The sequence below is a fragment of the Sinocyclocheilus anshuiensis genome, unplaced genomic scaffold, assembly GCF_001515605.1.
Source record: "Sinocyclocheilus anshuiensis isolate Anshui unplaced genomic scaffold, SAMN03320099.WGS_v1.1 scaffold32, whole genome shotgun sequence".
Classification (NCBI taxonomy): Eukaryota; Metazoa; Chordata; class Actinopteri; order Cypriniformes; family Cyprinidae; genus Sinocyclocheilus; species Sinocyclocheilus anshuiensis.
In genome coordinates, this window is record NW_015554060.1 from 578,721 (window position 1) to 585,232 (window position 6,512).

The 6,512-nt window shown below is 48.2% G+C and overlaps 1 protein-coding gene across 1 annotated transcript in view; it reads right to left on the reverse strand.

The window, feature by feature from the left end:
• Nucleotides 1-6,512, reverse strand: part of LOC107668551 (signal transducer and activator of transcription 5B-like) — a 32,286-nt gene that overhangs the window by 3,542 nt on the left and 22,232 nt on the right. The window lies entirely within an intron of this gene.

Below are 6,512 nucleotides of genomic sequence, written 5' to 3' on the forward strand. Positions count from 1 at the left end.
ATAAGCTGGCCAATCAGAGCACACCTCGCTTTATAGACCGATGAGCTTTGTAAAAATCGAAGCGTTTCAGAAAGGCGGGGCATAGAGGAGAAACAATAATGTACAGTATGTGGAAAATAATGTGTTTTTTTAACCGCATAAACATTTCATTACACCAAATACACCAAATAATGTTCTTTTTTAGCATCGTCATATGACCCCTTTAAAACATCCTGCAAGTTTCATAGCTTAAAACGTCATCGTCACTATAAACAAAGCATTTATTTAATCAAGCTCCAAAAATGGCTCGTTTGGATCTGAGTTGCCAGATGACATCACTCAGGCACAATAATTTGCATAAACACTACCTCCAGAGCAAGACATCAACGCAGCTCTACAGCTCTCACCCCTGAGCGAGACCTGTCGTGAGAGGAGATCTGCTACACGATTGAGGTCGCCTGGGATATGAGTGGCATGCAGAGACCTGAGTCTGTGCTAGCTCCAAAGTAAGAGATGGCGGGTGACATGCGATGGCAGCCAACACCACCCTGGTGGTTGATGTATGCAACCGTCGCTGTGTTGTCAGTCCGGACCAACACGTGCTTGCCTTGGATCAAGGGTCGAAACCTCCTCAAGGCCAATCCAATCAATTGATATGCCAATGCAGTCGAGGGCCTGTCCAGACCCCTGATGCTGCATGCCCGTTGCACACGGTGCCCCAGCCTGTCTTGGAAACATCTGTTGTAACAACAATGCGTCTGGACACCTGTTCTAAGGGCACTCCTGCCCGTAGAAAAGAGATGTCCTCCCAAGGACTGATGCCATGCCCGACTCGGGTACGAAGCCAGTACTGAAGCGGTCTCATATGCACCAGTCCCAGCAGCACGACCGCGGCTGAGGACGCCATATGCCCCAGGAGCCTCTGAAAGTTTTTGAGAGGGACCGCTGTTCTCTACTTGAGAGCCCTCAAGCATTTTCGCACTGACTGAGCACAATCCTGAGAGAGGCGTGCAGTCATCGTAACCGAGTCCAATTCTACACCGAGAAAATAGATGCTCTGCACAGGGGAGAGTTTGCTCTTTTCCCAGTTGACCCGAAGTCCCAATCGGGCTAGGTGGTCGAAGACCATGTCCCTGTGTGCGCAAACCAATTCTCGCGAGTGAGTTAGGATCAGCCAGTCATCGAGGTAATTGAGAATGTGAATGCCCACTTCCCTGAGAGGGGCAAGGGCAGCCTCTGCGATCTTCTTAAAGACGCGAGGAGACAGGGACAGCCCAAAGGGAAGAACTTTGTACTGATATGCCCGTCCTTCGAAGGCAAACCGAAGAAACGGCCTCTGCCTTGTTAGGATTGAGACATGAAAGTACGCATCCTTCAGGTCTATTGCCACAAACCAATCCTGATCTGTGACACATGTTAGAAGACCTCAGTCAGTCCGTGTCAGCCGCAACACCTCCAGCACTACCACACTGAGCACAGGTGCCCCACAGGGCTGTGTGCTCAGCCCGCTGCTCTTCACGCTGCTGACCCACGACTGCACTGCCAAGTTCAGCTCCAACCACATCATCAAGTTTGCTGATGACACAACTGTGGTAGGTCTCATCAGCAACAATGATGAAACACCCTACAGAGAGGAAGTGGCACAACTGGTTGAATGGTGTGGTGCAAACAACCTGTCCCTCAATGTGAGTAAGACAAAGGAGGTTGTTATAGACTTCAGGAGGAACTCTGTTTAACACCCCCCATTGACCATCGACAGCTCGACTGTGGAGAGAGTCAGCAGTACAAAATTCCTTGGAGTGCACATAACAGAAGACCTCACCTGGACCACCAACACTACATCACTCTCCAAGAAGGCGCAACAACGGCTCCACTTCCTGCGCCGACTTAAAAGAGCAAGTCTCCCTCCACTCATCCATTCTACAGGGGCACCATTGAGAGTGTGCTGACAAGCTGCATTACTGTCTGGTATGGGAACTGCAGTGCTGCTGACCGCAAGACCCTACAGCGGACAGTGAACACAGCTGCAAAGATCATCGGTGCCCCTCTCCAGTCCATTCTGGACATTTTTCTTGCACGATGTTCCAGTAAACCCACCAGTATCGTGAAGGACTCCATCCATCCCTCCCATTATCTCTTCCAGCTCTTGCCATCAGGAAGAGGGTACCAGAGCATCAGAGCCCGCTCTGAAAGACTGCTCAACAGCTTTTTCCCCCAGGCTGTGAGAGCCCTCAATTCCAATCACCTCACCCCCCTCTGAAACCTCATCCACAACCCTAGCTCCTGAAACCAGGATCCTCTCTCCCCCCATCCCACCACACCACACCACATGCACCACATGAAATCTGTTGAAAACCTCAAGAACATTGTGCAATTCTGAGTGTGCTACACACAGGCATCCACAACCCTACCTCCTGAAACCAAGATCCTCTCACCCCCCATCCCCCACCTCACACCACACCACATGTAAACCGTTGAAAACCTCAAAAACATTGTGCAATTCTGAGTGTGCTACACACAGGTGAGTGGGCTGGACAAACCACCTGTAGAAACACACTCTTTTCTCTCTAAATGCACCAGACACTTTCTTATAAACACTCCATGTTACAAGGAAAACATTGTGCAACTCGGAGTGTGCTACACATAGGTGCGTGGGCTGAACAAACCACCTGTAGAAACACCCTAAATGCACCAGACACTTTCTTATAAACACTCCATGTTACAAGAACTTAAGGACTTAACAAATGTTTACTTGTGAATGCACCACAAATCATATTGCACTATTTGCTTCTTAACCTTAAATACCTCTTTTGCACAATGTCATGCACAGTTATTATGTAAAGTACTTGTATAATCTGTCTTGGGTTATGTATATGTATAGTCAACTATTTATAGTATATGTATAGTTAGATTACTGCTTTCAGTAAGTTAGTTATGTATAGGTTTAAAAATTGTTCTTACGTCTAGTGTTGTATGTTTATATTTATGTTTATTTATGTAGCACCGTGGTCCTGCGAGACACGACATTTAATTCCACAGTATGTCCACACATGTAGCGGAATGACAATAAAGCTCGACTTGACTTGACTTGTTAATATGTGCTTGAGGGTTAACATTCTGAACGGAAGCTTGTGAAGGGCCCGGTTCAGAGTCCTCAAATCCAGGATTGGTCTGAGCCCCCCGCCCTTCTTGGGTACAATGAAGTACGGGCTGTAAAACCCCTTCTTCATTTCGGCCAAGGGGACAGGCTCGATTGCACCCTTCTTGAGAAGGGTTGCAACCTCCGCCCGAATTCTCGCCCCTTCAGGGGCATTCTTGCCTCGTCCTGAGGTAAACAGAATGCCCCTGAACTTGGGCAAGCGCCTTGTGAACTGAATCGCATAGCCGAGCCAAATGGTTCTGAGGAGACATCGGGAGGAATTGGAGAGGCTTAACCAAGCTTCCAGATACCCTGCCAACGGTCTCAAAGGAACCATGTTCAACGTACCTCGGGCAGGGTTCCTGTGGCTGAAGTGGAAGGCGCTGTGGTAGTAGGGGTGGGTGCTATACCGGTATGAATGTGACAACCGGTATTATGTTGTTCCATGATATGGATTTTGCTATACCGTGGATACCGTTATATAACCATTAATTCAAATTTTGCATTTACATTGTTTTGTTTAATTTGGTACGCTTTGCCAATTTGAACACAAATGATGTTAAAATGTTAAAATGATGTTAAAAGAGTCGAGGCTGAACATTTTTGTCCTCGGTGTGCAACGCCGTACTACACAGGCATTAGTAATCAAACACATAGAGCATCGTAACAGATCAAATTAATAGAGCACAAATCGCCTACTCCAGTGGTTCCCAAAGCGGCAAGGCTGAGGGATAGTGTACAGTCACCAGATTATTTTGCAAAAGAAACCTCTGCAGGGTGATAAAGACTACACTGCGTAATTTTCTCGCTTATCATGCGGCCACTTGCCTGACAAGTAAATAATTGAATGCAAAATATTAATTTGACATTTTAATTGCCTCAACATGACTCGCAGTACTTGCTTAAGCGCTCCGTTATCAGTTGTAGCAATTGTGGTTGTATCAATAACAGACCACTAGATGGCGTGATTGAAGAATCAGAGTTGTATTGCAGGGAGCCATGTAGAAATATAAATGAACGATGCATGGTTCTGCTCTAAGCATGAAAGTTACAAGTTTGTGAAAGGACTTCCAGTGCCAGGTAAACGCAAAGCAGATTATGAATATACTTAAGATTCACAAATACCAAAACAATGTGTCTACACACAGACGTGAGCGGTGCGATTTGACAAAAGCAAATAGAACCCAGTGATGTTCTCTGCTGTGGATGTGGTGCGACGCGGCACGACAAATGCATGACAGTAAACTGATGCCCCATTCTATTTCTGACTAACTCCAGCTCTCTGACACAAAAAACAATTTCAAATATTCATAAGAGAATCGTGAAAAAATAGTTTCCTCAAAAATATTAAGCAGCACAAATGTTTACTACATTGATAATAATCAGAAATGGTTACTGAGCAGCAAATCAGCATATTAGAATAATTTCTGAAGGATCATGTGACACTGAAGACTGGAGTAATGATGCTGAAAATTCAGCTTTGATCACAGGAATACAGTAGCCTATATGTTAAAACATTTTAATAGATCATTTAAATTGACAATATTTCACAATATTACAGTGTTTACTGTATTTTTAATAAATAAATGTAGCTTTGGTGAGCATAGGAGACTTTCCAAAAAAAAGGGGGTGGGGGGCCTTGAAAATATTTTTCTCTACAAAAGGGGGGCCCGGCAGAAAAAGTTTGGGAACCACTGGCCTACTCAAACACACAAAACATTGAAAAACAATGGCACAATAAAAAAAGACTTTTCAGGTCTATGTCCAATCCCTCACTTTTTCTAGTTATGCAAGGTTAAAATATTTTGCATGTAATTTTTTTTCTCATATCGCAATATAATATCCATATCGCCTGGACAGTGTAAAATATCATGATATGAATTTTAGATCATATTGCCCACCCCTATGTGGTAGGAGGTGAAACGTCCTGTAAAACACCACGCCTTGTCCGCAGGGTCTGTCACATGTGCCACCGACGGATAAGGGAACAAGAGTTCGCCAGCATGCATCATGTTGGCTGAGTGATAGACACTCTGAACGTGAGGAGAAAATGGGAGGGCCAAAAATGCTGTGTGTGTGACCCAGAGAAGAAGGAAATTGCTCTTTTATTGACCAGGTAGTGGCTATCTGCCAAGTGGCAGACAGCCGAGGTGGAGCCGAATCCACCTCCCGTCTCCCCGTCGGAAATGGATCCAGGCTGGCCAGATGGTCTCTCCTCCCTGGGTCGCCCGTCTCAGGAACGCTTTGAAGCCTTGCAAGGGTTCCTGGTGCCCTGATGATGGGCTGGCGGTGCCACCTTCCTGCGAGTGGTGGGCCGTTGGTCAGGCTTGACTGAAGGCCCAGGCTGTTGCGGGGCTTCAGCATTCCTCGCAGGAGGCCGTCCCCGGTGACGAGCAGATGAGGGCTGCTGACTCGGGGATGCAGGAGCAGGACCTGACCCACGCTGAGGCAGGATGTGTTTGAAGGCCTCCGTCTGCTTCTTCACCATGGAGAACTGCTGGGCAAATTCTTCCACGGTGTCACCAAAGAGACCAACCTGTGCATCAAGAAAGCGTACTTTCTCGGCTTCCTGCATCTCAGCCAGGATGACACAGGTGGCGTTCCTGGACCACTAAAGTGGACATCGCCCTCCCCAGAGCCTGCGCAATGACCTTCGTAGCCCGGAGGGCATAGCCAGTCGCCGAGTGCAGTTACTGTAATATTCTGGGTTGGGACCACCCTCGTGCAGCTCTCAACGCTTTGGCCTAGTAGACCTGCAGGATGGCCATAGCATGCAGGGCGGATGCAGCTTTTCCAGAAGCCGCATAAGCCTTCGCCACTAGGGACGAAGAAAACTTACAGGCCCTGGACGGGAGTCTCGTGCGGCCCCGCCAGGTGGCGGCTTTTTGTGGGCAAAGATGCACCGCAATCGCTCTTTCCACCTGGGGAACCTCCGTATACCCCCTCGCTGGACCCCCATCGAGGGCGGTGAGGGCAGAGGAGCCGGTGTACCGTGTTCTGGATGAAAAAGGGGCCTTCCACGATTTCATCAGCTCCTCGTGCACTTTCGGGAACAAAGGCACCGGGGCCGAGTGCAGCTTAGTGTTACGCTCAGCACCCAGAAACCAATCATTCAGCCGCGAGCGCTCGGGGCAGGGTGGGGGAGGGACGGGCTCTCAAACTCATTTGGAAACTCGACTGGTAAGCACGAAGCAAGGGAAGAACGGGAAGCTCGCGGGGATTGCCCCGGCGAAACTAATCCCTCCTCCCCATGCTCTTCCGCGGCGCACATCGCTGCGGCCTCTGGTCCTAGGTAGAAGGACCAGAGTGGCAAGCAGCCGCAGTGACTCGGGGTCTTTTGGCGAAGAACCCGAGCTGCGAGCCAGCATGAGCACAGCCCAAACACTGAATACAC